Raw genomic sequence first — 11,469 nt, forward strand, 5'->3', positions numbered from 1 at the left:
AGCTGGTCCTCAGGCTCTCTGCAGTAACAAGTCCCCAACAGCCTCAGGACAGCAACACCAACTCAAGCAGACCAAATTATCAACAAGCAAAAAGAATAAATATACTGAATACTGGCAAGAAACAACCAAAACACAAAGCAAATTACAATGTTATCTGACCCTAAAAAGAGAATTCACACTGGCAAATTAGCTGAGCACAGTAAACTAAGAAAAGTGTTGACAACATACAGCCTGGCCTTAGAAAAGGGCTACCAGAAGAAGAGAGACTGCTCCCAGTTTGACAGAGAACATGTAGAGACAGAGCTGCACTTTCTAACCTCATGTCCTAAATATAAAACCTTAAAAGAAAAACACTTCCCAAACATTTCCCAAATCTACCTCAAGTTCAAATTATATCAGACAGACAGAAACTCTCTTATTTACTTTGGAAAATGCCCAAATGCCAAATCATGGCAGCAAAATTTATCTCCTCATACTACAAACTGAGGACAACCAGTGGAAACTCATTATTATTATTAGTTTAATTATTGTTTGTAATTTTAAAAGAGAGAGGCTAAGCATTTGGTCAAAAAAATAATTCACTTTTAAACCTGATTTGATGTTTTATGAATTCTAATTATATGCAGGTTTAATGAAAGAGGTTAATTGAGCCTCATTTTGTCGTCTCTCCCATCAGTTAGACTCTGGTCCTGTGTATGAGAACATCTCAGACTTTAAGAGCGTCACTGCAGCACAGACAGAAGACACAGAGCAGCAGGAAGACATGGTGTGAAGTCCAGTCAGGTTAGAGCCTCCTGCATCAAAATAAAACAGGCCGACTTCAGATTTACAGTTAAATTTAAAACTCTAACTTTACACAAGTTTTATGTGATTTTCTTCAGATGCAGTTGAACCAGACTCATGGAAACAAAGTAGGACGACTGAAATATCAACGCGGAGATCGAAGCTGTGGAGGAAGTGGATCCATTTACCTACAACTCCAAACGTTTTCCTTTTCAGTTTCCAGTAGCAGCAGCAGGGTGGAGTCAGCAGCACAGACAGCAGCCGCATGTAGCAGAAAGTTTAGAAGAAGGTGGTGTTGGCAGGTTGAACTGAATCATGTCGACGTTTCAGACGTGATTTATTGTTTAGATCAGCGGATAGTCAGGTTGTCTGTGACTTATCTTACTGCTTAAACTATAATGTAAGCTTATTATTTCCAGTTAGTTATATTAGTTAGTTATATTACAGAATGTGAGGACTGAACTGTGAAGTTTTTATGGAAAATGTTATTTTGAACTGAACAAAATAAACAACTTCTGTGTTTGCACCTGTCCTGGTTGAAGTCTGTTCAAAACAGGGACAGTGAACTGAAAGCATCACATTTAACTCCATATACACTATTTCACACATTGCAAGTAGCACACTTTGCTAGATGTTACTTTTTCTAAGAATTCCTGTGGCTGATTCAAATAACAGCCAGCTTCCACAACAAGTGATGGACCTGTTGGACAACTCTGTAGTTGGAAACATTTGTGTGATAAAGGTTTGGATTTCAGCTTGTCTGCTAATTTTTCATAACACAATTTTATTTACCAGCTTTAAATAAAATTCAAATGTGTTCTTTTGCTTTGGCTTATTCTTCACATTCTCAGTTCTTGTCACTATGAGGATGAAATGTGCCACAGTGTAATAGATGATTTGGGATGTTGCTGATATGAGGATGCACAGACAGTTTAATGAAGAGGAGCTTAACCTAAATTTGAGCTGCAAATGTCAATTTAGTCCATTTTTGGTGTCATATATGGGAGCAGAGCGGGTTGAGGTTAACTAAATGTGAAGCCTTTCAGAATAAAAGCCCATCATTGATAGTTTATGCAAAACCAATCACAAAATCTAAAGTTTGTTGCTATTGTGATATGTCAAAGACGTTGGTCCCAAATGTCTGCATTGACACTTTCTGAACTTTATCTGGACCTCTAATACTTAATGAATTAAATGTCCAGGGTAAACGAGCTAAAATGCAAATAGCTTTGGGTAGAAGTGAAAATAAAGCAACAAAGGTAGATTTGAGTAAACATTCAGTGATGGATGGTAAAATGTTTTAGCGTCCTGATTCAGTATCTGTGATGTTTCACTGCCCTCTAGTGGGAAAGCTTAAGTGTGGCACGTTAAAGCTTCCTCACTCTGAGAGCTCCCTCCACTGTCTGTTTCAAAGAGTCACTTCACCCAAATTACAAGAAGACATATTTTCTGTCTTACCTCCAGCAGCATCTTGTCAGATGTGCTCTGTGTTACAGTGACACAGAGTCAGAATGACTGTGAGTGAGAGAGCTGCAAAATGTAATTCATTGTTTCTGATCTACTTTTCTTACACTTTTTGCATCCCATACTTCTGCAGTCCATCTTTAAACTTATACTGGTATAAAGGTTATTTCACTGTCTAAAGATGCACTAGACGTGTCAAGTGAGCATCAAACCAACTTAAACACCTTTCTTGTTTTTGCGCTTGTTTTTTGAATAGTCTTTTCTTAAACAGGTTTGATACCAACAGTAATATTATTTTCTTATTCTCTTATTAAATTTATAGTTGTAAAATGTCAAACTTTATTTTGATATGGTGTTAATTTGCATTCAGCTCATCATGTATATTAGTAATCTAAAGAGGAAGGAAATCTAGTTGTCTAACAGCCTGACATCCGTCTTTTGCTCACTGACCACAGAGGAAAGGTATCTTTAAAGACAGCGTCCTTCTTCACTGTAAGTAGAATTATTTATTGATGAGATTGATACTGTATATCTCCTGTGTACATTATTTTATCTGCTGACATGTTTTATTGTCTCTGAAGCCACACAGAGAGATGAGAGGAGCAAATATGAGTTTAACTGCAGCAGCGAGAGGATTTGTCGTCTTCCTTCTCTCTGTGTCAGGTACTGTTATATCTAAACTTACATTCATTGCAATAAAAGAGGGAATATGTGAAAATGCTGGTCTTGTAAAAGTAGGCTGAAGGTCACATGTAGAAATAAGTGGCTTAGAGTTGTGTGAAAGGCAAACCCAGAAAAGCTAGAAAAAATTAGTTTTAATTTACAGTTGTGGAAACTCCCCAGATGTTAATGTTTTTTAATATAGTTGTTTGTGTTTGTGTACATTTTATTGGATATTAGAAAGTTTGCTGTGGCCAATTTCTTTTGCTTTGTCCTTTGCAAAAAGTAGGCTACCTGTGTGCTAAGTACTTTTACATGCTGTAAACTGAGAATATCGTGGTTTTTAATTGTGACTCTTTAAAAACAAATTGTCCTGTTTAATTTGCTCTATCGCTGAGCCTGCAGCTGCTTTTATCACAGTATAGTTTTTGGAGGTATATTGGTCTCACAGTGAAGTCATCACAGACAGACTTCTCTCAAATATTCATACATCTGCACCAAACCCTGCTAGTTCCTTTTGTAATGTCTGACATCAGTGTGATGTTTCCATGTTCAGCGTCAAAAACGGTTTTTAGCTTTTATCTTTTGTTTATATCATAACTGCCATAAACAATCTCTCACACCTCAGTGTTCTGCATTTATTTTTAGCTTTCACACTTACGCAGCAACCTGACCACACAATGAACAGAGAGAACTGACCAAGAAAAGCACAGACTCTCCCATAACTGATACAGTATTTCTCCTCTTACTTTGGTTAGTAGTGTTGTAGTCAAGACCAAGAACAAAGTTTATATAGACAGAGTCAAAATCAAACATTTATTGAACATTTGTATTATTGTTATTGAGGAAAAATACTGTAATTATCATTATTGTTTTATTACACAATACAATTTTTTGTGCAAGCATTAGGTTTTCAGGTTACTCTTGTCTTCCGTATTTGATCCTTCATTTTGATCTGCAACTGTGTATTCAAACTCAAAATTAGCTCTTTTAAAGTAAAGTGCCGTGTGCTTATGGCCATACAGAGAAACCTATTTAATATGTACATTTTCCATAGAAGTGGAGGAGTGTTACTTGGTCTCCACTCCCTGCCGTCACATCTCAAAGCTAACTCTCTCACACAAATGAGGAAGCGGTACCACAGAGTGCAGCTTTAATGTCCGGAGCTGCGTGCAGCTGACAGTAGCTAACGGTGATGTTACTTAACTTACACATTAGCAACATAGCTTTTTGTGGCCTGTCTCATCATTGTTTATCACAAGCAAAACTGTATCTTAGGAACAAGTTGTCACCCCATGCCCTGTCCTCAGTCTCAAACTAACTAACTTCATTAGCTACTTCCCTCAACAGATTGCTGTGTGTTTTCTTCTGGACGCTGTTTGACAGATTCATTCTTTATGGTTTATGCAGCTAAATGTTATTACGAAGATTTTGCTGACATATCTTCCTGCTCCCAGAAAGCCACAGCTTCGCCTGTCTCCCCCATTCACTTTCTTGTGTGAGTGCGTGTGAAGGAGGGCGGGGAGGGGTGACAGCCATTAACAGTAACAACTGCGTTTTTAATTAGCGTTATTGGTTGCATTTGAAGCAATACGTTTTACATCAAAAGTTAGTATATTAACAAATAAATCAGACAACATTCAGGCAATATATTGATATTTCCAAAGTTCAGGTCTTGACTGCTCTTGAAATAATCCAGAGTCGAGAACAAGAACAAATGCAGTCAATCCCGAGAGGGGACCGAGACCATCAAAAGGTGGTCTTGAGACCAAGACCGGTCTTGTGTACTACAACACTACTGGTCATTGTCGGAAAGAACAATACAAAACAGCCCTATGGATGCATTTTGTTGAGATCCTCAAATCTTTAACATCTGGAAGAACAAATATTTCTGGGTCCCAACAACGAAGAAGTAGCTTGTCGACGCTGCATGAGCTGCTCTCCCTCTCTGTCGCGCTCCTCGACCTCTCGTTTCTACTGCCACCACCTCAACAGAGAGGAGCAGACACACCTACAGGCAGGAGAAAAGCGTCTCCCCACAGATCATCACACAAGGTGATGGTCTTTTCAACTTCATTGTTGCAGAAGAAGTGACGCCCACTTTCCCAGGGAGACATAAACAGCTGTGAATAGAAAAGAGCAGAGGAGCACAATCACTTAGAGAGTAGCCTGGCTGAGGGGAAGAAGGAGGTGAAATGCTACCTCCATTTTGTTTGGAGCATGAGGCCAGGAATTACACACTGTATGTTTAACTTATTGTTAAATGCAGTTGTTTATTTTGGTTGTAATTCCTGATGTGCTCTGTGTTACAGTGATTCAGGGCCAGAACAGCTGGGGAGTGACTTACACCTCTACTCAGATCTGTGCCTTAAAAGGATCAACAGTGGAAATAAGCTGCACCTACAGATACCCATCCAGAATAAATGACAGTGATACTACAGTTGAGGAAACATTCTGGTTTACTAAATTGCAAGATAAAGAACAGTTGCATCTGAAAACAGACTGGTTTAAAGGTGATGAAACTGTGGATCTGAAAACAAAGTCAGAGTATTCAGGTCGTGTCGAGTATACCTGTAATGAAAACTTCTGCTCTCTGAGAATCACAGACCTGAGAGAGAGCGACTCAGCTGAGTACAAGTTCAGGTTCATAACAAACCAACCAGGTGGGACATATACTGGTTCACCTGGAGTCACTCTGTCTGTCACAGGTAACATTTTCATCTGAATATTTATTAGTTTAGCTTCAAGTGATCAACAAGATGACTTGCATCTGTGTGTGTTGACAGTTCACTTTAAAATGAAGATTTCTGTTCCTTATTCACATATTCAGATCTCCAGGTGCAGGTGAGCAGATTACGGGTCTACCAGTCTTATAACTGGGCAGAGATGAATTGTCACAGCAGTTGTCGTCTACATGGTCAGATTGACTACATCTGGTTTATCAAGGGAATGTATGTTAGCAGAGGAACATCTTATTCACGCTACTTGTATCCTGAAGAAGCTGTTTCCTGTGGTGTAGAAGGACATGAGGACTTCTCTTCTCCTTCAGTGTGTGAGTTTACATTCCCTGACATGACACCAACAAGGTCGAGCTTTTAACCTATTGTACTGTACATATGCTGCATGTTACTCAGTGTAGAATTGGATAAAACCAAATCATTTACCCATGATATTGTAGACATGTTACATAATAATTTCTTATTTCCTCTCTTCACTACAAAAGCACTGAATATTTTGCAAAATAACATTTGTCATCATGTCATTGGTTCACAAAATATTGTGACCACCATCATAGACATTCTCTGATTGTGTTTATTCTGCAATCTTGACCCTTAATTTCAGATGCAACATCCTTCTACCTTGGTATTTCAAATATGAGCCCTACAGTAACATGATATCTTGGAATGGCGTATAAATAGCACGCCACTTTTAAAGACACCTTAGATGCACCCTAATTGCCAATGCACACACACACTTTACAGAAACTGCAGTCAAAAAAATGAATGAAAGAAAATTATCGAAGAAACTTCTGAAAGACGTGAAGATTACCTCTCCTTCAGCGTGTCTTTCCACCACTGCTTCAGTAACAAAGTGTGCAATTAGAATTCAAGGTACAGGACACCATGTAGTTTCTAATACAAGAGGAAATCAAGCCACTCATTGTGTTTGTTACAAGTTAGAAAGGAAAACAATGATACAAAACAACATCATACTGAACTTCTGCTCTATCCCAGAAAAGTGTGTAATATATCATTTTATACATTTTTTTGTTTGGAAGACTTTTTATAAGATGCACTTTTCAGGCAACACCCGGAGTAACAAATATTTCTGTGTCCCAGTGATGATAAAATATGATAAATACCTGATAAAATTCCAGTTGAGTAGTTAGATAGATGCATGATTATGAACTGTTATGTCAATAACTGCAGATTATCAGTCAGATAATTGAGCTTGTCCAGGTCTCCTTTCCACAAATCATATCAGTAGTTTGATCCTCTTTGTCTTATTAACTGAATGTTAAATGAAGTTATTCATTTTGATTGTTATGTCTGATGTGCTCTGTGTTACAGTGGTACAGAGCCTGTTTGGCTGGGGAGTGACTTACAATTCTACAGAGATCTGTGCCTTAAAAGGATCAACAGTGGAAATAAACTGCACCTTTAGATATCCATTCCTTATTAATGACGATTATACTACAGTTGAAGAAAAATTCTGGTTTAAAGGTGATGAAACTGTGGATCTGAAAACAAAGTCAGAGTATTCAGGTCGTGTCGAGTATACCTGTAATGAAAACTTCTGCACTCTGAGAATCACAGACCTGAGAGAGAGCGACTCAGCTGAGTACAAGTTCAGGTTCATAACAAACCAACCAGGTGGGAAATATACTGGTTCACCTGGAGTCACTCTGTCTGTCACAGGTAACATTTTCATCTGAATATTTATTAATTTAGTTCCAAATGTTCAACATCTTATGAAGGTTACTGTGTGTGTGTGTGTGTGTGTTGACAGTTGAGTCTAAAATGAAGACATCTGTTCCTCTTTTATTTATAGATCCTTCTAGTTCGGTATTTTCCAATATGTGCCTTAGATGGACCCTCAAAACACACACACACACACACAAACACACATCTTAAAATGACATGAAGATTACCACTCTCTTTTAAACGTCTTCTTTGCATTAGTAATAAAGTGTCCAACAGGACAACATGTAATTTCTGATACAGGAGGAAATCAAGCTGCACCTCCACTTTGAGTTCGTCCCTTTAAAATGCTCCACTGTGAAAACTCAACCTCATACTGAAATTAAATGTGTTCATGTTTTCTTCTCCAGATGCTCCAAAGCTTCCCTCTGTGTCACTGAGTCCCTCTGCTGAGATAGTGGAGGGCAGTTCAGTGACTCTGACCTGCAGCAGTGATGCTAACCCAGCAGCTAAACACACCTGGTACAAGGAGAATGGAAATCCAAACCTTCATCCTCTAAGTAAAGAACCACAGCTTGTCTTCAGGTCCATCCAGTCCTCTGACTCTGGAGAATATTACTGTGTAGCAGAAAACAAGCTGGGGAGGAAGACATCTGAATTTGTCTTTATCAATGTGAAATGTGAGTAAACTGCAGCTAACTTTAGGATCATACCATTTTTCTATATGGGGGTGCCCAACGTCTGATTTTACATAGAACTAGAACTTTTTCCAAATACATTTAGCTGGAAAGAAAAGTACTTCCTGGATTTTGTTACATGGCATCATTTTTTGTGTTGTAGGAAGGACTACCTTTTTTAACCCCGTGCAATTACATTACAGTATCAACATGAGTCATCTGCAGAAAAGTATAAATATATGTATTGTAACCCTAACCCTGGGTCGTCAGTGCGCATGTGTAGGTGTATTGTGTATGTGTGTAGTGGCAGAGGAGGAACACTTGCTGAAGAGACCAGTGGCGTGGGGTGGGGTAGCCTAACCTGGCCCAGGGCCCTGTGGCAGGTGCTGTCCAGAGCTCATTATCTATGCGTACACAACCGCAGTAAAAACAATAAGGTTACTTCAGCTGACTATTCATTCAGCAGCTAACTCCAGGCAAGCAAAGCAAAACAAACAATGTAACCACATCAAAAATCACACACACACAGTTGCAGTTCAGTTAAGTTCATGGAGAGAAGGAGGTGTCATTTCACTCACCCTATTTGAAAAGGAAGGGCATTCTCCTGTCTGTCATGGTGGCGAAGTGGTCAATAACCAAGTTATAGAATTTCCCACTGCAACAGAGTCAACTGAAGTTTGGCGCTACCAGCTAGCCACTCTGTACGGATGTAGTTTTCCTCACTAAACGTCCGAAACCCCTTTTTCCTCTCCAGGCCAGCTCCAGTTTTGGCGTTGGTCTTCCATCAGATTTAATCTTAAATTGCTGCTGTAGTGGTAGTTTAATAAAGCTATTTATTATAACTAAACCTCCAAATCTCCACCCTCCATAACTGCACCAGCTAAAGTTGCTAACAGCTCCCGTTATTTCATCTGAATGACGTTGATCGCATGCTGTGATTTGACAGGCGTGAAGTCAGACAGCGGCTGGCTTCCCTTGGCATCATCCTGACTAATCACAGATAGGCAGTGGCATGACAGTGGCCTCGTCTGATTGGTTAATCATTTACTTTTTTTTTCACAAAGGGATGCCAACTCTGCCTGGCCTCCCCCGTGTAGTCAGACTGCAGGTCAGTCTACGGTGGTGCAATATAGTGTTTCACCACACATCCAACGCATTTAGAGGGACGCTGTTTCACTTATTGTAAAATACTCAGTGAGAAATGGGGAAGAGATGATAGTAACAGTTCATAAGATTTATGAAAATAAAAACATTGTGTTTTATTAAAATGAGAAATAGTCTGATAAAAACAGGGGAAGCCTGGCTTCCCTTGGCCTCTGGGAGAAAACGCCACTGGAAGAGACGGAGTCCCAGCTTCATTGGTGTTGCGCCGAGTTGTCCGCACCTCGGGCTTTCGGATAATTTATCACCGTTGATGAACCACACAAAGAATATTACATTGTTTTTAAATAGCCGGCTATTTTAGACCCACGAGGAACCGTGACGTGCATTCAGTTGTCGGCAGCACGGCATGCACACAAAACTCTGCACAAGACCAGTGAATGACAGGAGAGAGAGAGAGAGAGAGAGAAAAGGGTCTTCCAAAAGCCTCTGTTTAGCTGGAAATTTACAGTGCAAGTTGAATGAATAGAGACCACTCGCAATCGCCGTGCATAATAACACACATGATTCGACTATGTAAATCCTTTGTTGGGGACAGCCCTACTCCAGTTTTTCCAAAATATTTCAGCATTTTTGGGTGGTATAACCTCCGTTTACTCTAAAACATGTATGAGGGACATTCTTCTGGTCTCTTCTTAGATTTTAATGAGCATAATTCAAGTGGTTCCAACACACACCTCCAAAGTTTTAGATCCCTCATACACATAACTATTACTCATTTCAACAGAAATCTGTCCTCATTTTTGTTCATTTATTTGATCTTCTTCAGATGCTCCAAAGCTTCCCTCTGTGTCAGTGAGTCCCTCTGCTGAGATAGTGGAGGGCAGTTCAGTGACTCTGACCTGCAGCAGTGATGCTAACCCAGCAGCTAATTATACCTGGTACAAGGAGAATGAAGACTCACCAAAAGCATCAGGACAGAACTTCACCATCACTGACTTCAGAGCTGAACACAGTGGGAATTATTACTGTGAAGCCCAGAACAGAAGAGGACGTCATAACTCCACCTTACATCTGATTGTTGTGGCAGGTACGTTTTTGCATTTAGCTGCACACACTCTGAAATGTAAAAGTTTTCATTGAAGGCAGTAAATTGTGGACCTCAGCTGGGGATATTAATAAGGGGAAGAAGCATTTTGAGAAGTTTCTTAACCTGACTGACACGTCCTCTAGATAGGAGGCAGAAAAAAGGAGTGTATGTATCATGGTGAATGGTGCTTCTCTGTGAGCTATAGTGAAAGCACGTAAACTAGAGCACATTCAGACTCTGACACGGCCAGCTGTGCTGAAGAGTTGTTTCTGTCACTGCTTACTGTGTTTTTATTTTAAAATCACAATTCTTCCGCTACACAAAACAGTACTAGTATATCACAATGTGATATACACATTGGGAGAAAGCCTATAGTGAATGTTCACCTTGTTTATAATAATTTTGTTGTTGTCAGTGATTTAAGTGTGTTAGAAGTGTGGTTTTGTGTTCATGTCTTTCTTGTTTAAGTCTGTTTTTGGTTCTGTATTTCTCTGTGTAGTCTTGTTTAGTTAGTTCTTAGTCCTGTGCTTTAGTTCATGTTTAGTGTTTTCTTGGTCGGTGTACTTCTGTGTTTATTATTATGGTCTGTGTCTTGGTCCTTGGTCTTATGCTCCATGTTTTACTTTGGTAAGTCTGTCCTTGTGTGTTCCCGCAAACTTTACTTCCTGTTTTATTTTGTAATCTTAATAATAAAAAATTAATAATGCCTGATTTTCTTGTCTAGCGTTGTTCCTGTTGTTAGTTAGTGTATCGTCTTGATGATCAGTCTACCTCTGCCTTTGTTTTTGTACTTTGGTTCATGGATCAGTGTCTGCTTGTGTTATTTTGGTTCATTCTGTATTCTGTTCTGGTTTCATGATCTGTCTCACCTTCCTGTTTTTTTCTTTCTGCCCTGTTAACTGTGTCTGCCTGCCTGTATCTGATTAGTCCTGATCCCCTCACCTGTGTTGCTCCACCCCGCTCATTAGTCCCTGTGTATATATATGCCTGCTTGTGTTTCCAGTCTTTGTCATGTTCTTGCGTCTAATGTTGAGTGGTCCTGTCTGTTGCTTTGTTTCATGGATCCTTTCCTTGCATTTGGATTGTTTTTCTCTGCCCTGTTCTGGATTTTACTCTGCCTTTTTGGAGATGCCTTTGTTTGGACCTTTTGGCTGCTGTGCTCATGGTTAAGCCTGTTTAAGCTGCTGAATAAATCTTTTGTTTGAACTGTATCCTCCTTGCTGTGATCTGCGTTTGGGTCCTCACCTCAGTCTGCACTCAGCCTCCCCCCCCT

The 11,469-nt window shown here is 39.5% G+C and overlaps 3 long non-coding RNA genes across 3 annotated transcripts; 2 read left to right on the forward strand and 1 right to left on the reverse strand.

Moving 5' to 3' along the window:
- Positions 1-333: 333 nt before the first annotated feature.
- LOC119899348 lies at positions 334-1,309 on the forward strand. Its single transcript, XR_005443815.1, has 2 exons — positions 334-783; positions 882-1,309. It is a non-coding gene; the product is annotated as an uncharacterized LOC119899348 (long non-coding RNA).
- A 1,377-nt stretch (positions 1,310-2,686) lies between these two features.
- On the forward strand, positions 2,687-5,265 carry LOC119899338. The gene is made up of 3 exons (XR_005443804.1): positions 2,687-2,739; positions 2,829-2,910; positions 5,220-5,265. It is a non-coding gene; the product is annotated as an uncharacterized LOC119899338 (long non-coding RNA).
- On the reverse strand, positions 4,446-8,986 carry LOC119899090. Its single transcript, XR_005443710.1, has 2 exons — positions 8,584-8,986; positions 4,446-5,030 (listed from the first exon to the last, which is right to left on the reverse strand). It is a non-coding gene; the product is annotated as an uncharacterized LOC119899090 (long non-coding RNA).
- Positions 8,987-11,469: the final 2,483 nt, after the last annotated feature.

This window comes from Micropterus salmoides, unplaced genomic scaffold, assembly GCF_014851395.1.
Source record: "Micropterus salmoides isolate LMB-PRFRI ecotype aquatic unplaced genomic scaffold, ASM1485139v1 Ms_hic_scaffold_1, whole genome shotgun sequence".
Lineage (NCBI taxonomy): Eukaryota > Metazoa > Chordata > Actinopteri > Centrarchiformes > Centrarchidae > Micropterus > Micropterus salmoides.